This window comes from Ciconia boyciana, chromosome 3 (genome assembly GCF_034638445.1).
Source record: "Ciconia boyciana chromosome 3, ASM3463844v1, whole genome shotgun sequence".
Lineage (NCBI taxonomy): Eukaryota > Metazoa > Chordata > Aves > Ciconiiformes > Ciconiidae > Ciconia > Ciconia boyciana.
The window spans coordinates 63,975,901-63,998,725 of record NC_132936.1 but is presented as its reverse complement, the minus strand read 5'-3'; the positions used below and the strand labels follow the sequence as shown (position 1 = coordinate 63,998,725).

Below are 22,825 nucleotides of genomic sequence, written 5' to 3'. Positions count from 1 at the left end.
TGAGATTTCCTGGCCTAGAAACCACGTACAGAAGAACATGCTTCTCCCAGGAGATGCCTGATCTGCAGGTAGGTTGCACACGTGCACTAAATCTGAGGCTTTCAAAGTATACCAGACTTTGTGCTTAAGTCTAAATGAGCTGCATAGCTCAGATGCAATTAAATTGATACTGCCAGGAGCTGTTGGAGTCACAGGGAGGACTGGTGCAGCTGATCTGCTCTCGCGCTGCCACAGAGGCCCAAGGCTCTGAAGCATGAAGCAGTTGGGTAGGAGGGAGCGCAGATCTGCTTCCCCTGGCCTGCCAGATGCCCAGGAAACCTGAACAAGTCTAAAATCCCCTACTATTCTTCCTAGACAACACTGCTGAGCGGTAAAACAGTTTTCACGGTGACCTTGCCTGCTGCGGTGCTCAGAGCCTCCTTGTTGGGCTGAAGTTTTTGGGGAGCTGTGGGGCTGTGCCTCAGCTCCTCACCTCCTCCTGTGTGAGTGAGGTTTGCAGGTTTCTGATCCTGTGGGACTAAGTCCGCTGAAGCTCGTGGTAGCTTCCCAGTTGCTTCTCTGGGGTGGGGATGAGGCTGGTTGTCTTCAGCATGGGAGTTTGTCCGTTTGTCAAGAGCACAGGAGGGCTGCAGGAAGAAGACAGTGGAGCTAATGCACGTTGCTCTTTTTCTATGTTTCTTCCACATGATTGCTGGCAGATGTGACCCATGACAAATCCTTGAAATATGGCTGTGCAGACAGAGATGGGATAGATCCAAGGGTAAAAAGCCGGTGCTCGGGAGATGCTGTGCTGTGACAGATTGCAGGAGTTCACATGTATCTCTCTCCCATCTCATGTTTGCCATTGCTTACTTAGAGGAAAGCAGAACTGCCGAGGAGGACGGCTGGGCAGGGTTCGTTTCCTTACTCCCGAAACCTATGAAGTGGGGAAACACATGCTAGTCCAAACACTGAGGCTCTCCTAACAATATGGATCATTTGAGACTGAGGAGTGGAGCTGAAATGACAGAGATAGTTTTGCCAGAAGTGCATTTTTTGTGAATGCTGAAATCCTGACATTCCTGGCTAGCCCAGTATAAATATGGCCACCCAAGTGCTGTGGCATTATTTGAGTTCATCTGCTGAATAGCTGTTATGTGGTTTCTTTGGCAGCCCAGTGATTCCCTGAACTGACAGAGTACCATGGCCCCGCTTTCCGTGGCTGCTGTGCGGGGGCCAGCGTTACAAAAAAGCCCAAACACGCCGTGACCCTGCGAAAGCACACGGGCCCGCGCATCCCCGTCGGCGTGTGGCTCGCTAATGGCGCTTGAAGGCGAGCATGTGTGCGCACCCTGCACCGGAGCTGGCTTCTCTCCGCCCTGCCTGCGTGGCTGCAGCGAGGCCCAACCTGGGAACTGATTTCCCCATCCTCCCTCTTAAAACACAAGCAATTTCTCACAACTGCAACCAGAGGAAGAGGCAGCATTTATATTAAGCTTGCACTTGGCTGGGTGTGTTTATGCTTTGTTTCCGAAAACTGCACTGGGCACGTTAGTAGCGCGGGACAAAGTTCAGTTTGTACGATGCAAAGAGGGCTGTGGGAGAAGATGACCTGGAGGTCGATAGTGAGGCTCCTCCCTGGGAATTTTTTTCTTTTAATATTTGCAGTTTGTTGTAATCTGGTCCCTCCCAAGGGAAATAATTTGCTCTGCTCCATGCGTTTTATCAGCTCCAAAGAGAAGCTCTTGCTTTGCTGGGGCGACAGAGAGGAGGAACAGCAATGGCAAAGAAAACGTCATAACTTTCCCTTCAGATCCAAGGCAGGATTTTTCAAGAAGGAAAAGAGGAAGCCTCTTCTCTAGCAAGCAATGGCAAAATAAAATACCAACACCCTTCTTTGAACTGAAGAGAAAAAGTCAGCAGAAATGCAGCGGAGGCTGTGTACCAGGAGCTCATGGGCCCTACCCCTCCTTCAGACGCACACCCAAGCTTTTCACACTGCTCAGGAGCTTCTTAGTCTCTCCAGCCATAATATAGCCATAATAATATCAACCCACACTGTTTTTATGGTTAGTGGATTGCACTACTGCACTGTCAAACCCCATGGTTTTATATAGCTTAAAGCAGGGTAGAAACACCGGAGTGAAGGGAGCAGGGAGTTTCACTGTCTCAGCCTAGTAAGCAGGCAAAATTTTCCAATCTATCAAAATGATTTAGAAATGTAACCCCCATTGATATAGGGCCAAGTTAATTAACCTGAAAGGAGCAGTGTGTCCTTGCGACTAAACCACTATAGGGATCCAAAACCAGATAATTTAACCCTAGTTTAGGTGTCAGCACTGCAGCATGCCGTTCAGAGGCTCCCATCTTTGCAAACAGGGCTTACACTTCTGAGTCGCTTGGGCATGAATGAAGTCTGTTACTCAGCCAGTGTTTACCTGGGGCGGGGGATAGGTAACGCCCCGCGTTAAAGCCTCCGCAGGCAGGAGGGGATGCTAGCGGGGAGCTGGGACGGCGCTTGTGCCACAGCTCCCGTGGCTGGAGCTGGGGCCAGCCTTCCTAACCTCCAATTGCCTTGCTCAGTCCAATCCCACAGCACTTGCTGTTTGTTTAATGCTGTCCAGCAGCCTTGAGATAACGGGGATGTTGCTGGAGAGAACGGGGCCAGCTTGGGGCCAGCCTCGCGGCTCTCCAGCACCAAACGCATCGCAGCCCAGGGGTACTGCAAACGCACCGGATCCCCACGTGGGCCATGACGTCTAACGCTGGTGGGTCAGGACTCAGCTGCAGGTTACTTTCGGAGCTCTGAGATGCCTGCTTGTCACCTAGCCCTTAGCAAAGTCTGGCCTAATTTGATCGTCTCGGGGCTGTGCTGGCCACTGAAATCCTAGTCAGTGTAGAAAATGCTCTTCTGCTCAAAAGAAGTGAAAACGAGTGTGTCAAAAATGTCACACGTATGCACGTATGCATGCACGTATATAAGGATGTGTATAAACTCTCCCTTTGAGAGCTGTGTTGGGGATGGAAAGGTTTACAGGCTCTGCAACGGAGCAGTGCCGTCAGGCGAGAGGAAAATAGGAAAGTGCAGCAGCTGCAAATCCTCATACAACATCTCACTTAAAATGTCATGTGTGCTACTTGGTTTAAATTGTCACCCCTCCAGCAACCACAAACAATGCAGAAACAGCAGATGTGTTTTCTATTTAGAATTAAACAGTTTATCTCAACCACTGTCATTGTTACAGAGGGAAAATAAATAAATATCCATGTTAATGTAAACTTCAAAAGGTACTTTCTGGCATGAATGGCTATTCTGAATCCAGATTTCACTGAGAAAACTAGGATTTGACCACAGATTTTTTTTTTTTTTTTCTTTTTTTCAAGAGGGGATGCTGGCAGCTCAGCATGTAGTAAAACTTAGACTGGTCAAAAAGATTTTTTGGCCAGATATAGCATCCAATAACTCATGTCATTTAGACTTAATGGTCCAGAAAATTTAAGTAAACATCATAAATGTCTTTTGTTATTAAACTTTCCATTCAAACATTTTGTTTAACTCTTTCTTAATGGAGAGTAAAGATGACATTTTGGGCATATATTTACCTACATGATAATCCTAGACTCACCTCATTGAGATTTAAAGATTTGCCACAGTCTCAGCCTAGGCAAGCACTCAGCAAGAAAATGAATAGCTAGTGTGAGCACGTTCTCTGGAGAAGTTAAGCTAATGATGAATTTGACCTTCAGAGGTCAAGGTCAATTTATTGTACAACACTTAGTTTTATAAGTCTATCACTTTGTATGGGCAAGCAGCATCTTAAGCGAGAGTGACCATATGAATATTAGTGGATCCTTTTTTATTTTTAAGAGGAGACACTATTTTTAAAGGGTGTTGTTGAGTGATGTGGTTGGGATAGGCCTTAGGAAAATACAGTCTTTTTGTACAAAAAGCAAACGTACAGCTTCATTTAGTCATCAATACCCTTTTACATTGATGCTTACATTTAAGATATAAAAACAAAGCAGAACTCTGTCTAGTTGTGAAGATATTTTGACTAAATGAAGCTTGATTTGTTTCCACAGCCCAAGGAGGGTTCCAAAGGTGAATATCACTGCGTTCTTCTTTGTGCATGACATGGCCTTCACCAATACCTTTCTTGTGTTTGATTTGCAGCCAGTATTTTAAGACCTCACCAGCCAGCTTGTTTCCAGATTCTATATTTTTACAAAGAGTTTTTTGTCTTTAGGCAAGCAAACATGCAAATGTTCCTGTAACTCTTCCTGCCTGAAATGGGCAGAAGAAGGATACATGTGACCAGGAATAAGCTGTAAAGCCTTAACTGCCAGTAGTTACTTTATGGCCTTGTAACACGTTCAATTAAATGCTTGTTTCTCCACAATTGTCAGAGTCCTGCAGCTCTGCAGGACTTCTCGGTAGTTAACTCAATGTCTGCAGACAATGCAGTCACCAGGACAGGCCCAAAGTCAATGTTAGCATTTCGGAATGGCTACGAGCTGAAGAAGACACTGTGCAACGCACTGTCCTCTGGGGTCCCTGTAAGAAAGGAGCATTTTGAGAGCTGCATAGTTTCCCAGTGGTTAAGGTCAGAAGGGATCATTAATTCATCTGCTCTAGGGGTTGACCACAAGCACACGATCGAGATTCATCAACATGAAATTTCAGCAACCCTTTTCACACCACAGAGAACTGATCTGATTCAGCTGTCCTGTCCTCAGACAAGATCAGTCTCCAGTGTTTGGGGGGAAGGAACAGAAAGCCCTTCCTCTGGACAAGATGATGGGCAACTGGGACGAGTTGAGTGTTGCAAGGGGATTCCCTCCTCACCTCTCTAAGCAACTGCCTGTAAATGTGAGATTAAATCACAGCCCTTGATTACTTTAATATAGTGGTCGATATAATTTCTGTGTGTGAAGTACAAGCACTTTACCTTGTCATCTGCCTCTGTTAGCTATCCTGAGGAGAGGTAATGTGAGTAGGCAAGAGCAGAGCTGGTTTAAAGGAATCATAGTTCTGATCTCATCACTGGTACATGCTCGCTGCAGTAAATCTGCAAAAATGAGTGAAATCCTTTGGAATTAAAGCATCAAGGCTTGGCTGGGCATTGGGCATCTCCGTTAATGATTTTCTGCCAGCCTAGCCAATGTAGGCATCACAATTTCTTGTCTGTCTTGACTTTTTCTGGTTTATGTGACTTGAATATAGATCAGAAGAACTTTTCCAAATGTGGTATTGCACCTAAACATTTTTTCTGGAGCAACAATTCTGGATCGACATTCCTGAATAATCCCCTGAGCGGAAAATTTAATGTGCAATAACAATATCTACATGTGGAATTACACAGAAATAGTTACTGTGTCTAGTTTCCCACCTGCATTTGTGCCAAACTAATTTTCAAGTGTAAATGATCCCTAAGAGGTTACATATTTACCCAGAGGAGGAAATACATTCTTTTATTACAAGACTGAACTTGTACAATTGAAGGAAGATGTAATACAAATGGAATGGACAGAAATCTGTTATTAAATGGGAACTGAAGAGCTTAATTAAGTGCATCACTGAACAACTAAGGCCTTTAGTTCTTAATATTGGTTTGAGTGTTCATACCCATGAGTATCCATAAAGTCTCCCAGCAACCTGATTGTATAGTTGCATATATAACCTGTTCCTCTGAGTTATAGCTTGAAAATATTTTTTTCTGATATATATTAATATTATTCTGCCTCCCAGCCTTTAGTTATTGATTAAAGTGTGAGTGAAAGCAGACTGTGGAAATTACAACTAAAGAAGCAATTTATTTATTTTTAAAATGCTTCTGCACAATTTAAAATTGATTTGTGGTAACCTGGACACTTGAGCAGATGAATTTGAAGCCAGTATAATTTTCTTATTGCTTGCTCTTATTTTCAGACAGCCTTATTTGAAATAGTTTTAGGCCATCACTCTTCAGGGATCTTGAGGTCAGACCAAGAAACCTTCCAAAGCAATAAGAAGTTCATACTAAAACAATGCTATCAGATAGGAAAAGTGAATTCTAATGTTACCTACATGTCAGAGAGCATGGATAAGTTCTTACAGCATTGCTCTGGCAAAATGGATTTGCTTCCTTACTACGGAAATCATGCTATTGCTATTAGTCTCAACAGAAACAAAACCAGATTCTGACTCCAACTATTCCTGTTTAACAAAAGGACAAAACCTTTTAAGAGCTAGAGAATAAGTCACAGCAAATTATCTGGTTTGGTTCTTTTCTTTTTTGTGAGCTGCGTAGGAAAAGCAAATTATTTGCTGAGGCTATTTTCTTTTCTTAGCTTGTTTGCTACATTGTATTATGCAATTATTTATGCCTCATATAGAGCCTCTTTGAAGTATTTAAGTTGTGTTGATAACATTTAGTCTTACAGAGATCAGGCCAAAGTTTCACTGTCTTGATTGAATGAATAACTCTCAGACTCCTGTTTCCAAGGCTGACACAATCAAATATGCAGGGTTCTTGATTATTCTCTGATATCAAATAAAACATCTAATATTGCCTTTGCATCCTTTCCTCAGTGAACATGGATGGTAGCAAATTTATTCAGCAGCAAAAATCATGACCATAAAGTTGGCCAACTTAACCTCAAATTAATTCAGTTTTATCTAAGTGTCTACACAAGCAAAATAATTGGTAGTAAGTCTGTAGCTCCAGGCGGTAGTCCCTGTGTCTCAACACAGGGCACATGCCTCTATGCAGGTCAATCATGTTTTGTTGAAGTCATGCCAAATAGATAAAGGTATCTGTGAGGCAGACTTAGGGGTCAGACCACATTACTCAATTTAATCTTTTATTTACTTTATTTTTAATAATTTTACCTATATTTTAAAACAGATAGAAGTATTAGGATTCCCAAAATGCCTTCTCCAAATCTTTTCTTCCCAATGAGTGACAGTGTCTTAAAGTAGGGGCAAGAACTGCTTCACCACTGCAGTGTTATTTCTCAGGAATCGCAGGATGAAACCTTTGCTTTCCGCCTGGGAAGACAGGCTCTGCAGCCTCACGGCAATAATGAAATAACTGCTTAAAATTCTGGTTTCTTCTGAATCCTGCACCCTGACTGATCTTGCAGCCTTATCCCCAGTTTCAGCCCTCAGTATCTCCCTCTTAGGGATTCTAAGCATCCCTCCCTGACAGGGCTGACAACAGCCATCGCACTCCTCGCTAGCCTCTCATACCCAGAGGAGTTTTGCTCAGGAAAAGAAATTTCCCTTACATTGAAATGGCTGCCCTGCCAAACCAGAGAGAGTGGAGCCCTGTGCACCTCCGCGCAGAGGGAATGAGGCAGGATAGCAGGTGCCCAGAAGCAGCAGTCACAACCTAAGAGCATACTGGCTATCTACTCCCTCCTCCTAAAAAACAGAGAACATAAGTTGGTTCTGATTTCCTTTACAGACAATTTCAAATAAATTAATCCAGATACCTTCAGAGCTCTTTTTCCTCAGCTGACGATGGGAAACAAAAGGGTCATGACCATCTCTGTCTAACCATTTGCCCTTATCACAGTAAAATTATTGGTTTTGCACTGGAGGAAAATGTTCTTTTTGAGAAAAGGGAAGACAAAAGAACTTGGGGGAGATGAAAGTAGGGAAGAGGAGGAAAGAAGGAAAGAGAGACTTTGAAGACTAACATTAAAAAGATGTTCATTGTAGGAGGTGAAAACCAGGGATGATACATATGATGATGTTACTTGCCACCCTAAGAATGATGTATGGTTATCAAATGATCAGATTGTTTGGTTATCAAATGATCGAATGAATTAAACTCCAGTGTGGCACAGGGATACTGCTGGCATGGTTGTCTTTTGTGACTTTGGCAGCTCAGGGTCATTAAGAAACCCAAGACAACATTTTCCTGAGAAATTCTTTCACTGATGACCAACTCTATTTTGACTGCTTAGATTGAAAATAAAAGAATTATTATCAAGATTAAACTATCATGTGTCTCAGAATGAAGGTAAACTTTGCTTGAATTTCTTTCAAAGTATGGATGGAAAAGGAAGGAAGCTCTAGCTGTGAACAGCGAAAAAAGGAGCTGCCTCAGACCTCAGCCAAGAAAGGAACGGGTTGCCTTCTCCGCCTTGGCTTTCTAGTGTCTGCCGCAGGTGAGTGGGGAGTTGTTTGGCACTAACTACTGGTAGTTTGCTATGGGGTTTTCTCATTGATTTGTCATTCCCAAACCTTTTAGGGTATCTTCTGGCTGATGCACTTGGCACATATTTACGGATTCAGTTACGTTTAAGAGATGACAACAGCAGTATATATAACTAGTGCAGCCGTAGACCTTCGTTTTACTCAGCTTACTATATGGTCTGACAGTGCTTTTGTCCCTCAGCACCTGGGAAGCCACCATCACTACAGGAAACATTAGCAACAGCCACATCAGTCATGAGAGATTAGGTATGGTGTTACGATGGTGTTTGCTGTCTCTGGTTTACTCAGGAAAGTTGTTCTCAAACTGAAATTAGAAGTATATGCAACTAATGAGCATGACAATGGAATTAAACATTTAGATTGGCTGGCCCGACTGGAATTTTTTCCATAATGAAATTAATATCTGTAACTGGTTTTGTTATCTATGTGGTTCAAATTTTCATGGCTGCTGTTATCAACCATCCCAGCCAGGGTATGGCCATGATCCTCGGTATATTTTTGGTTGGGCTATTGTGCAACAGACCGTGGGGTACCAGGTATCCATGAACCAAGAGAAGAGTTAAACTATGGATCCTTGCAATGAGTTTTTTGGGACATTTTCCTGGTCTGAAAGATGCTATCTGTTCCTGTTTTTAACATGAAGATGTTCTCATTAGAGCCAGTAAAATCTTGGAAGAGTGAAAGAAGTGTTAATTCCCATCTTGATTACCTCTGCAGCTTTAAGCTGGAGCACTCCAGCTGGGGTGAAAGGCCTGTTCAGTGTCCTGCCTTCAGAGCTTACTGGAACCTGTTCAGTTTTTGGAAAGCTCCGGGAAAAATACTGTTTCATTGCAAATTAGACCATTGAAGGACACGAAAATTATGAGATGAACTTCTGACTTTGACTGAACTTGGAATACTTATCTCCCACACCTCTATTAATTTCCATATGTTATTATTAATTTCACGATTCCTTGATATACATAATGTTGAACACTAAGTACCATCATTAATTAAAAGCTAATGAAACCAATGACATTTCATACTCTGCACACAGTTATCTGCGTAAGAATGACTTGTTATTTCTCTGTGCATAAGAAATACAAATCATCTTTCCATCTGGGTAAAGCAGCCAAGGACTCAACAGTACAGAGCTCCTTGAATTGGCATGCAAAATGAAAAGGAAGGGGAGAGAGGCCAGAGGAAGTAGTTCGGTGTTGTTTAGTCACAGCGGCAGCAGCCATCCCACAGGAAGTATCTCTGGCCAAAAGGGAGAGGGGTGGTCCCCCTTCCACTGCTCTGACCCTTGCAGTGTTGGAGACCTGTCTGCGGGGTGTAGGAGCCAAGGAATATGCTGCTCAAGAAAGCCTGAGACATTGGCGCGACGCAGTGAATCACGCACCGTGATTGCATCTGCACTGGAAGCGATACTGCAGGCTTGGTGCTGTCTTTGAGAGGACTGACACAATGCAGACGGGCAGCAAGCAAACAGCTTTCAAAACCCCAGTCGCAGCCAGCACTGCAGACTTCACTGCTCGTTCAGTTCACCATGATTTCTTCATTGCAGCCTCCCTTATGGTTCAAGCAGATACAGTATGCTAACCAAGCAAAGAATTTCCACTTATCACTTATTAATACAGCCAACGTTAGACACAACAGTCAGCCAGATACAGATGGCTGCTTCCAACAAAACTCGACCACGGGCTTTGCCCCGCACTTAGAAGGAGGAGGATTCTTCAGTAATGTAGCAGGGCCAAACTAAGTCTGTGTTTGGTTTTTAAAAGGAAAGCAAAATTATGCAGATGTAGAATTTTGGGAGGCCAGATGGATTGTATCTGGAAGTGTTTATAATTTTTAATATTTTGAAACCAGATGTTGATGCACAGACATTGCTGGTTGCAGCCATAGGAAGCTGTGTTAGAAGGACACTCTCTAACCTTTGTTAAGAAATTACAATGTTTTGATCCAGTTAAGATCAACTATTAGTACAGAACTGGCCAACCACTGCTGTAAGCCGTTAAAAAAATAGGAAACAGATGCTCAATAGAAAGAAAGCGATAGCCAGAGCATTCCTGATCTTTTTATAAAATGTAAACTTAAATACTTTATGTGTCCTTTAATGAACTGCTATGGAACAACTTTAGTAGTCAAAACATTTCACAAGATTACACAAATGCAATTTGTCATTTATTAATATTTCCACAGAAGTGGTGTCCCTGGGAAAAAGGGCACAGAGGTGGCACATGCCAGGTGATAAATGTAAAGCGTTTCTGTGACAAGAACTCAACGCAGATCTGATACTCGTAAGACTGATGGCATTTTGATTGTAAGAAAGCAACAGCTTTTATCCCTCAAATAGACTGGGGCTGTGGGGGAAGGAACAGCCATATCTACATTACGTGGCAACATCTATAAATGTTAACAAGTATATGATAATGGATCATATTTGCAGGAAGGACAACCACAGCAGTGCTCAGAAACTGTGAACAGAGTAGAGACTTTGCTGTTGAAGCCCGTTCTGTTGTAAAACTGAAGAATTAACTCCGCTTTTCAGGTTTTTTTCACCATCTCGCAAAGCGAAGCGATCTGGTCCTGCCCTGTTTTCCTAGCTGAGAACGGTGATGAGTGGCAGACCCACGCTAGTGCAGCGCCTGCCACCCTCCTCAGAGCTGTGACTTCTGTGTCGGAGAAAGAGCGGAGCTGGACCAAGACCCTGGAGTAAGTAAGTAAACTGTCTGAGTTCCCCATGTCTTCCTTTCTTTCTGTAAAATGGGGATAGAAATGCTTCCTATCTCCTGCTACGTTGTCACTTTAATACAGACCAATAATGGCAATCATTGCCAAGTCCCTTTGAAATTCAGTGGAGCCAAAACAGCATCCTTTCCTTCAGACCATGTTATACAGATTGACTTGCTACTTTGAGCAAATTGGACAGCTGGATCCTCCCCTTACGGGGAAAACACAAGCAAGTTAAAAATGGAGGGACGTCTTGAAGGTATTTCTTAATGTGCTCTGGAAACCGAGGCAGAATGATCCTTCCTTGCAGCAGGGCTCTTCTGCGAAACACGTTTAGAGAAGCACTCAAACTGCTGCCTGTCCTGCCCACTTTGTGCTCTGCCCGTGCTCTCGCAGGTTGGGGAACAGTTGCAAGGAGGCGGTGGGACAGACGAGGCAATCCGATCTACACAGTCCTTCTGGGTTTCCTTCATTGTCTAAATGGCCTGGGGGAAAGGTAAACTCAACAGCCATAGACATGACTCGACATAGTATAAAGTGATTTGAGATAGATTTAGGTTAAATATCAGTAGAAGGGAGTTCAGAATTAATATATTTGTTCTGTTTGTCAGCCACGTAGGCTGGGCTCAGAGTTACCGTAGTCCTTGGCCATTTGTACCTCAGGTAACTAGTCCCAAGGTAACTCAGGCCCTCCATCCTACAATGTAATCATGGGTCGAACTGACCATCGATGCACCCTACACCTAATGGAGGGGCTCTCGGAGCTGCAATCTTGTTGTGAATCGTCCCGGTTGATTCACATTTTAAAAATGCAGTTTCTCTAACAGAGCAGCAGTAGTTTGTTAAAACATTGGACTCAATTGCTGCACAACCAAAATAACACTCCCCAAGCTCTCCTCCCCATTTAGCATGGCCTCCAGTGTTTATCATAAGAATTCAGCACAACCACAAACTGGATTTTTTTTTTTCTTTTGTCTTTTCTCCAGATTAGATGCGATTTGCACATGGGGCAAAGGGAGGGGATACCTCCTTTGCGTGTATTTTAGCAACCAAATAGTTTAGTCTTTTGTTCACAAACAAGCTGCTGCTTCTCTTTTCCCCGTCCTTGTTTTTGGAGGCTGTCCCACATTTCAGCTCATGCTAACCAGAGCTATATTACATCTGGCACTGTCCCTGTGATTGCTCAGGCAGCTGGAACAAGTTAGATTGCATTGTTTCCTATGACTTTGCCTTGCATATCAGTTGCCATTACTCCACCTCTGCTGGAGCGCTTTTCCATCTATGTTCTCTCCTTCTGTTCTCTGCAAACTGCCAGAAGTTTTCACTGTTTCTTCATTTCCACTGTGAAGCACATAGAAGGCCAAATATCCAAAAGCAGATGCTAAGAAAAATATAGTATAGCTTTTGGACCAAAGCAATATAGATTACAATAAATGCTACTGTACTACTGCATTTGGGCCTGTCCCTGTTAAATATGGGCACTCCTCTTTCCTGAGGGAGGACAACGTGAGATGCTTTTCAGTCATTCTTTTTTTAGTTTACAAATCTGAACACTTCCAAAGAGTGGCCTAAACCCCAGGTCCACTGTTCATGTAAAGCAGAGGTGACGTTAGCAGGAAGGCTTTGGCAGATGATAACGTTGCGAGGGGAAGCTCCCCAAGATCCCTTTCCTTATATGAAGCGCTCGTTGCCTCAGGAGTGCTAATGTGAAGCTATATCCCAGTAAATCCAGCCTGGGTAAGCCACCTTCTCTGTCCTCTCTGAGAGCTGGGAACGAATGAGACAATTGGTGCAGTTTCTGTGATGAGACACAGCCGCTAGTTCACGTTTCCCTTGTGCCATCACGTGCAACTTGCTCCTTCCCTGCTAGGTGTGCCTGCTGGCCAGAGGCTGGGCTCCAGCCTGGGTGGGCTTTGCAGCTGGTGCTGCCATAGTTCCAGTTATTGTTGCCCTGTGGGGCTTGTCTAAAAGCCACTTCATCACCCCGGTTCACACCTCTGGATTATGGCTGGCGCTACCATGAAGGATGGTGTTTTTCCCTGGCAACCCCGTGAGCTGTGGGCTGGAGGTTGTATTTTCTGACTGTGATCATTTATGGTTACAAAAGAAAAAAGGCATTGCATTTGATGTAGCATGGGTAACATGGAAGATGTATACAATTTTATAAAGTACAGATACACCCTAGCCATTAATTTCTGGTCCAGATTTGGATTACTATTGTTTATTTGTTAAGTGCCAACAATGTGCTCAGAGCTGTAGAAGACTCGAAATGAAGACAATCCCAGCCCTCAAGAACTTGGATCTGAAATTCTCCAAAAGTCAGAAGAGGGTTTAGATCAGGTGTTCCAGTTCAGGCTCATCCCCATTATGAAGTGGTGCTGAAAAAATCCAGATGCTTAATAAATAATCACTGTGTTATCTTGTAAAAATGTAACATTTATTGTAAACTACTAATTTTTCTAATGAATATTTTGGAAGTGACGTCCATGTGGAGAAACTATAAACTGCAATAAATTGCACAGGGGTTGCCTGATGTTTCTGGGGGCTAAAGAGAATGGAAACTCTTGGCCAAGATGATGAAAAACTTTCAGACAAGCCAGGGAGTGAGTGCCGACATGGTGTAATCTTAGGCATCCATTAAAGGTTTCAGGCTACATTATCTGTGTAAGTGCTGAACAGACATGGACTGAGGCACCAGAGCCTGTTATAGCAAATAAATGTTAAGGCTGTGAGAACAGCAAAACTCATGTGTTGATGAGTCTCTCTCTCTTTCTAGCCATTCTCCCTGAAAAAAAAAGAAGATGCATGAGAAGAGTGACCTACCCTTTCCTGGTGAAGTACAGAGGAAGATCAGGAAGGAAGGGGTTAACTTTCTGGTGGGTTTGGTTGGGCTTTAGGGCTCAGTTCTTTAGGGCTCAGTTCAAAGCACATCAATCCTGCTTACTGCATTGCTTGTGTATGAGACGAAATCCTCAGCTATAGAAAAGTGGCACACAACGTGTGTGTGTGTGCGTGCGCGCAGCTTTTACCTTCCTCTAAACTTGCATCTCTGTTCCTGTGGGATTCTAGGCCTCAAACACCTTGCATTTAACATGGAAAACACTCACGGTAGTTGACAGGAGGTGCACATTTATTAGCTGTGTAACTTGCTTTAACCAGAAGCAAAGCCCTAGGTATGCTAGCCTCAATCTATTCCTCATTACTACTCCTGTGACAAATAAATCCAGCTGACACGTGTCAAGATCTGAAGCCCAGGGAAAGTCCCCATTGATTTCCATGCCTTTTAGATCAAACCATCACCAGCTAGAGAATTACTTAAATTTTAAATAAGAATTATTATTAAAAGCAAAAATCCATCACTGTTTTGTACATGTCAGGGGAGAAAGCAAACACCTGTTCTCAGTAATTTTATTCCAAGTTTGTGTGAACATTATGTTCAGCTTATTTTTCCTCCCATATTCCCTTCTCTCCCCGTCTCCCCAAATCAGTCACCTCTGATGTTGCATTAACACAACTAATCTCTGCCATGTAAAAATCACATTCCATCACGGACGTCTCTAGCCTGAAGCAGGGTGAGCGACACACCTGTGTACTAGACCTACTGCGTCGTTTAGCACGGAAAATAAATGAGTGGACATGATTTGTTCAAGGAATGTGTACAATTACAGGCAAATACTGTAAACCACTCAAAAGCCTTTCCACCGGGACAGATCCTCCTGTCTTCACTCAGACAAAATTCCCACCACTTTCCTGTCTAAACACAACCTTATTTGCAGTTCAGGTTTGTCGTAGGCAGTCGGAAGGGAGAGGAGAAGGGGAGAGGTGTTGCTACTGCTGTTGTGCTGAGAAGCTGGGCTGAGGTGGAGATGAAGAGTGGAATGACCCCTGGTGCTTTGGCTGGGAATTACTGGCCTTCAAATTAGCCCCAAACTGCACTTCCACCGGCGTCCCACAGACGGGCCAGTGTGTTGGAGCAGCGACAGGCACAGGGGCTGGAAACACAGGCAAAGCAGACGTGCTTTCGCATCTCTGTCGCCCAAGTTTTGGGTTGCTTCATTGGGAATGGGATTTTCAACAGCTAAACGTAAATGTGCATGAATTTCTGCTGATTTCCAGCACGTATGAGGGGCGTTTTGGAGGAGAAAATTATGCTATTGCCTCCTCTAAATGCCTTCCTTCTTCAGGAAAGTGGCCCAGGTGTGTGGTTAGAGCGTGTGGGCAGGAAGAGGCACAGGCAATTTAACTGATTCCTCTCTACCCTGCTGTTAATGGTGGTGCCAGGTACGGCCTCTGACTCAGTTTTCAGCTACAAACACTTGTGTATGCCTCCCAGGCTCGCTGCTGCATTTGGCCTTATCCCCCTGTACCGCCTCGGGCTCAGTGTGCTAACTTTTACATCGGCCCGTGACCGCCTCGGCAGCCCAGAGCGTGACCTTCCACCGCTGGCTGCTAGGCTGCCGGCGGCCAGGTCTCCAAACCCCCCTGCAACCAAAAGGTGAGTGTGAACCAGCCTTGGGACCCCAGGCACCTGACCCCCCGCTGCTTCCCCAGGAGACGGGGGTACAGCGTGCTCCATCCACCAGGAGCCCGGTGTCAGGAGATGGCAGTGTCTCCCCGCCAACGACTGCCCCGCAGCCTCCAGCTGCGCGGCATCTCGACCAGCAGCCGGAGCAAACACGGCCATGGCAGCACAAACCACGGCCACAGCGAGCATTTGTCTTGCTCTCCCCTGAAATATGCTCAGCTGCACGTTTGTACAACCTGTGCTTGATAAGCTGGAGCTGGAGGAGAAACTTGGTGGCTGGAGGCTGGGGAGCAGCAGCAGGACCAGCCTGTAGCACCCGCTGAGCTGGAGTGATCAGTCTGTGCTGGGCCACGCAACGGAGCATCGCTCCCTCTTCTCCAGCCTTCAGGCTGCCTGCCCACCCTGCTGCCACTGCCCGCGGGACAGGGACGAGGGCTGGTTGCTGGAGCACAGGGACCTCAGCTCCCTGCTCCTTACACTTACCAGCCAGCTGGGTCAGGACCTACACCGGCCCAAAAACAGGCTGAAATGACTCCTTCTGAGCTCTGTGCTGGCGACACTGGTCTGCCCAAGGTATTGATCATCGGACCAATACGGAGAGCTTTGGAAATTCCCTTCAGCCGGTGAGCTGAAGGCAGAAATTGCTGCTGCACAGGGCACAGAGAAACGAGAAGCTGGCACAAGGCAGGTGAGCACATGAGCAGTACCTCCTGACTTTTGCAGCAGGCAAAAAGCAACTGGTTATAAATACTACATACAACCAGATAGAAGCTTGAGCAGTGGAATTTTCACATTCCCATCCAAACTTTCCTATCGTTCAGGTATTGAGAATCACAGTTTCAGCAATCACAGCAATATCTGCTTGGGATCAGCCTATATGAAAAAAAGGCAAAATGTGGACAAATCGCATACTGTAAATATTCATGGGCTTCACTATTGTAGGCAAGAACAATCGCATAGCTGTTCACCTGTCACCTGTAATGGTTTATCTCTGCTACCAGGGGCTGAGTCATAGGAGAAATAACTTCTGTTTTTCCAGGGTGGTTCAATGTGAGGGAGAAAGGGAGGCCAGCATTCTCCATCTCAACACCAGCCCATGGTTGGAGAAGACAACTGCTTTCTAGCAGCACAGCAGTTCAGGAACAGCTCATACCCCAAGTGCGGCTGCAATAACCACTATATGGATCTCAAGCCCTGTCCCAGCTCTGCTCTGTGCTCTTCCCATCCCGGTTTCATCCCCAGAGCTCTTTGTGCGGGGCCACGCTTCCCAACTTCTTCTTCCCCCTTAGCATCTCTCGTCCCATGGCACATCCCCTCCCCTGCACCCCCCCAGGCCCCAAGCTGTCCCAGGGTGAAGGTGGGAGGGTCCCTGGGACCCTGTATTTTCTCTTTTCTTTAACAACAACAAAAACAACAAAAAAGGTTTCTGCAAAGGTCTGGCCTTCCTTCCTGGAATTATTTTTCAAAAGTAGGAAATTTATCTCTGGATTTGTCTTTTTTTATCACACCCTTTTCTCTCCCCAGACTTTTCAGGACTCTTCCACAGATAGTCCAAATCACCTTTGAGAAAGAGAACTGGCATTTTCTGACGAACATTGGTAACATGTGTCTATCTGAGACTACTAGTCTGCCCAGAAAGTGAATGGGTGCATTAGTCAGTGCTTCCATTAATATTTTTTTGGTGTCTGAGATGGTGAAGCATTTCACAAAATCCTGTGCCAGACCATCATGTTATTAAGATCAGTTCTAGTTCCAAAATGAAAAGCTGTAATCTGCTTGCCGTTTGTGTCAACCTCTTTATGTCAGGGCCTGAACAGTGGTGAGGCCAAAGGATCTAGGGACCCGTAAAACATTAATCTGAAACTTGCATGCCTGTCTTCCTTTGAAGCAGTTGTTGAAAAGTTTGTTATATCCTACAGATACAGATTCTATCCTATGTTTCAGAACATTTAGATTTCTGCTATTACCAGTAAGTTTCAGTCAGCTCCCAGAACAAAATGGGCAATGGAAAAACATAGCAACAACTATGAATTTTTTAAAGGAACCCTGGAAGGATTGCCATTGCAACACTGCAGCCCGCATTGATTTGCTGTTCTTTCCACCAGTTTTACCAAAATGCTGAGTAGCAGAAAAGACTTCAAGAAGTCACTATAGCTAGAAACCTTTAGAGAAGAGAGGCATTCAGTAGTACCCTATTTTTCAGGAAACAAATGAATATATCTAGCCTCACATCTCTCCTCAGCCCAACAGATGCTCTCGATCAATTGAACTGAAGTATGCTGAAAGATGTAATAGCACTGGCAAAGCCTTTTGGAGGCCATCAACTGCTGTGAATAATGCTATAACTAAGCCTACTATTTAAATGGCTGAGGTCCAAGGAATTTCAGGGTATCAGATATGTATGAGATTGGCCCACCAGCTCCATTTCACTTGCTTCTCCTAGAATGAATCAATACAGAGAAGATTTGTGAGCTCAAACAGGCATCTAAAAGAAGACAGGGCCACAGCTTGCTTAAGGTTGCTGGCAATTTGTTTTGCACAAAGTCTCTCTATGAGGAAGAGCATGGGAATGCTGGTTCTTTTTTTAAGCCAGGGACAGTGCAGGAACATTTTGCAGATAGCTGAATTACCCACTCTCAGTATGCTATGACCTCAGTAGAAAGGAAACTCATTCAGTGAAAATACTGTGTTTTTCTCCTGGCTTCTTTGAAAATACAGTCCTGGCTCCAGAGATCTTATGGAATGTCTCCTGGGAATGTCTCTGTGGCCAACTCGTTGCCTTGTTAAGCACGGGGTGATAAAGTTACAGAGATCCCAATCTGCCCACTTATCTCTGCCTGTTCTAACACGTTGAGAGCTGGAAAAGCCCCACACGCTGCAGTGCGAACTCTTTGGACCACACTCCTGTCATCTCTGAAGGCTCTCTCTGTTACTTCTGTAGGCAACAATAGGTCTGGTCTGTTTTGCTGATAAATTATGCGATTCATCTGAGACATAAATTTGGCTTACAGCAGAAGCGTTTGCCTGGCCGAGAGGAGTACTGTAACAACAAATGTACTTATTGGATTGTCTACCATCACTGAAGTCATTGCCTTCCGGCCGAGGCCAAATGTTACGGTGCACATGTCTCCTCTCAAGCAAATCGCAAGACTGCTTAAACAACTCTGAGAAAACTTCACTGCAGATAGCATGCTATGCAGCTGACACTTCAGTAATGCTACATATGTGTGATCTCAGTTTATTGGATGACCGTCAGCTTTACAGATAGCAATTCCAGGAGGTTTTCTCTCTCTCAGACGCTCGCTACCTCTCAGTAAACGGGCCATGCAGCGTAATCTTCTCTTCAAATGGCCTCCAAAACATTATTGCCACATCCTAGGGAGATGTCTGACTAGTCCCAAAGGTGGACTAATTCCGAGGCAAAATGGATTTTTAATCCCTCAACCCCCAAACTTGCTCAACCATTGTGAAAAGGTTATCCCTTGGCGTCCCTCAAACTTAGACTGTAAGGGCCATCGTCAGACAGCTGGAATTCTGTTTAAATCCCTGCTTCCAGTGTTCTCTATTGACTGGAAGCGGCTAGTGCACACATCAATAGAAAGACATGGTTAGCATTGTTTTTAAGAGGAAAACAATAATCCTGAAATAATGCAAGTGCTTAATTAGAATTAAGGAGGAGAAAGATAATTTTTAATGCACAATAGTTACAAAATGGACTAGAAAGTGTGTTAGGGATTAGCAACAAATAAATTGTAAAAATACTGTCTGAACAGAGATACTCCATCAGCAAGGGGAGAGAAATGGTGAAATATCTAAATCTTGTTTCAGCTATCCCAGGCATCTTTGCTGGATGCACAGCTATGCACTACAGAGTATACAAGATAATTAACCTCATGAAAGGTGGCAGTAGGAAGAAGGGGCCAGAAAAAATACAGTGTCATTGCCAAGTACTACTGTCATGCCATGGCCAATTGATAGAAGTAGACAATAATTATTGTTATTTTACTTTCTCTATATTCCACAGTTCTTCCTTCCCCATAATATTGTACAGGCAATACCAAATAAAATTGAGAGGACAAATTCATAGCAGAGAGATATATTTTCAAAACAGTTATAGCTGACCTGTAATTTTGACTGACAAGTAAAGTTTTGAGGGAAAGAGCATGACAAGTTCCAGAAAAGACTGGGGTTTTAGATGATGAATAACAATACCATCAATTCCATCAGTGCAGGTAGTTAGTTATACAAGTTACCAGCCTCCTTTCTTAAAATAGTAGTTGCTGAAAGACTGGAAGAAACTTGTGCAAGATGGGGCACAGCCTCTTCATCTTTCCTGAAAGTTTTTCCTTTTTCCTTGAAATACCTGGTGCTGGTCCCTGTCAGACACAGGCTAGACCTGATGGACAGTTGGTCTAATTAGATCTGATATGGCTTTTCATAAAACACATGGCACCTACCTAACTTCTTCTGAATAACTTTGGAAGAAAGACGGAAATGATTTCCACTTGTGAAAGCATCCAGAAAGCCCTGAAGCAGGAAAACCCCCAAGGTGGGACAAGCTTTGAACATCTGGGGCACAGCAGACTGCAAGGAGCTGTCGTGGGAGTGTAGCTCTCAGTATTGCTGGCCCTGGGTTCTAAGCCACTGAATTGGCCTTTCACTCATCTTGTTGCGAGGCCCTGTCCCTCATTAGAGATGGTTTTCTCAATGGACAATTGATCTAATGATTTCTGTGTTTTTAAGAGCAGTAACAGAAAGAGTCTTTTGCAGGGGAGATCAGTTTATCTGAAGAAATGGCTGCAAGTAGGCAAGTGGTGAGCGGCCATTCCCACAACTACAGGTTTGGGACTGCCAATGGTGCTCCAAGCATCTGCTTATATCTGTAGAAAACAAGGCAGTCGTCTTTTCTTTGGTCAGCCTTATTACACTGAAGAAGGGAACATACATGACTGAATGTGGCTTTTCCAAACCAGGCATTAATGTTACATAGCAGTAAGCTGCTGTGAAAGGGGAGGTATGTGATCCCCCATGGAAAGGTAACCTGGACTATGAGAAAAGCTCTGTGTCGGGAAGTAATCTACACACTGAAAACCACCGAGGAACTCTGGATTAAGTACAAAGGTGGAAAAACAGGAAAGAAGCATATCAGCCAGCACCGCATTACAGAGTCTGCATGCTCTGTTATTCAGTTTGCTGTTTTTAACGAAGCAAATATCAACACATTTGTTTTGTTACTGACTGTTCTAATAAATCCCAACAGTGTGACAAGTTCTGGCTTCTTCTATTCATTACGTTATCCTGAAATCCACAATGATAAAAGCTCTGAAAGTGTTGCCTCTCCGTATAAAAAAGCATCATGGAGACTGATTGTGAATTTACTACTGTGATAGTTGAGAAAGAAAATTTAATGGCAAAAAAGGCATCCAGTTACAAGGCTAGGAGTATAACGGGATGATTCATCATGACAAATTTATTTTCTTGTAATACATCTCAATATTGAAATCAAGGATTACCAGAGATAAAGAGGTTCACCCTCCTTTATTTAAGAAATATGCCGAAACAATGTCATCCACTTCTTTGCACACCCCATCCTCTTAAAACCATTTAAAAGAACCTATTGTCACAGGGTCTAGCAGCTGCTTTTTACAGCCAGATGTTTTGTTCTGTGGTGTTTTTGCATCACCACAGAGATGACTGCTATTGCATCACTGCAGAGATCACTATGGCAGAGTCTTCATAGCAGAGACAAGACTCCTTTACTAACCCCAGCAGTCAGTTTGAGGGCCAAGTGTCTATAGATTTGCATACTTGAATGCAAGAGCTGCTGGCTCTGAGATCTACAGGTGCAAGGAAAGATATTAAGCACAGGACTATCAGTGGAGATACAAGGAAGGCTGAAAGTAGCCTTCAGCAAAGACGGCCAGCTGAAGGAATTAAGGGACCACATGTTCTCAGATGTTTTCTAGCATAAAACCAGAGTAGAGTCTGATGGTGGTTCAGCAGGAGGGGAAACAAGAGATGGCTACCAATTAAAGATATATGTTCTACCTACCTCTATGAAAGTGGTTGAATTACTAGACAGAAATTCAGTATCTCCTGCAGCAATTCCTCTTAAAAAACGTCATGTTTTCATTATAGACCTATGCCAATCCCTGCACATGGAGCAGAATAGAAAAGTTCAACAAGGATGAAAGAAGTCACATGAGGCCTTGGCCAGAGAAGAATAAGATATTGGATTTAACATCAGGTAAGGGCAGAGAGATGAGCTTAGCCTAGGACGTGTGATTCATATCCTGCCATGCTGTGCCACCATAAATCACTTCGTGCCTCAGTTACCTATGTGTTGGAACAAAATAACAGCGCCTTGCAACTCAGCAGGGAAGAGGCAAGCTGTGCCTCTCTCCCCGAAAGCTCTCTCCCCAGGCTTGCTCAGTAGTAGAGCACCGCACCCCTTGGTGGGGAGTCCCATGAAGGGCTTCAGCTTGTTGGGAAAGTGGAGGATTTCCTTTTTAGGGTAATTTAATGCAAAAGGAAAGAAAAGAAAGGAAGAATTCTGGTTGTTAAATACCAACCATTAAGATTCTACCTGCCTACTCTGACTGCTCTTTTCTACGGGATTTGTGAGAATAACCGTGCTGGGACCCAGCAGTAAGTAAACGTGCCAGGAGGAGGCTAAACTCACCCATGCCATTAACACCTTGAGCAGACCTCTGTGAACATGGTGATGGGTGATGGTGTATTTCAGAGTGTGGGAACAAGTGACGTGTAAGAGGTGAACAAGGTATTTCTCTTGCAGAGCTACATCCAGAGTGCAGTGTGTTCAGCCCAGCTGCAGTGAGGTAGGAGCTGGCTTGGAAACCACATCGAAACGATAGCCTGGCAAGGGTTACTTGCCAAAGGGACTCTGCTGTTATCCACTTTAATGGAAATGACTGAATCCTCCTGATTTTTCGCTGAGAGGTGCACACCTAACCACTGAATTTACAAACCAGATTAGGAGATTAAAAAACCTTCTTCTCAAGAAGAAACAATCATAAAACTGGAGGTTCCCATCACCGACATCACTGCCCAGGACAGGACAGGTTTCTGTCCTTTGAAGGAAGGATCTCAAGCAGTGTGGACTCTTCTCACTTGGGGCAGTAATGCTATTTAGCACGGTGGACTTAGGTAACAAAATGGCTAGCAGTGCATGTGGAGCTGGGAACGGCACGGCTGAATGCCAGAAAAAAGGTGATGGTCCACCGGTGCACACTGCCCCTGCTCCAGTGGCAGCGCTGGACGAGGGCCTTCAAAATGAAGAGGGCGTCAGCAGCTGTGACCCAGGAGCCCAGCAAGAGTCCCGGCTTTCTGCTTTCAGCTCTTTGCAGTGGGACCAGCAGCATGAAAGGGACCAGCAGCAC

General features: G+C 44.3%; 1 long non-coding RNA gene across 1 annotated transcript in view; it reads left to right on the top strand.

The window, feature by feature from the left end:
- The window catches only part of LOC140650046 (uncharacterized), a 45,504-nt gene extending 30,615 nt beyond the window's left edge, over positions 1 to 14,889 (top strand). Inside the window, exons 2-4 of the long non-coding RNA XR_012041832.1 lie at positions 8,017 to 8,136; positions 10,719 to 10,886; positions 13,677 to 14,889. This is a non-coding gene — a long non-coding RNA (uncharacterized lncRNA). The remainder of the gene's footprint in view (positions 1 to 8,016; positions 8,137 to 10,718; positions 10,887 to 13,676) is intronic.
- Positions 14,890 to 22,825: the final 7,936 nt, after the last annotated feature.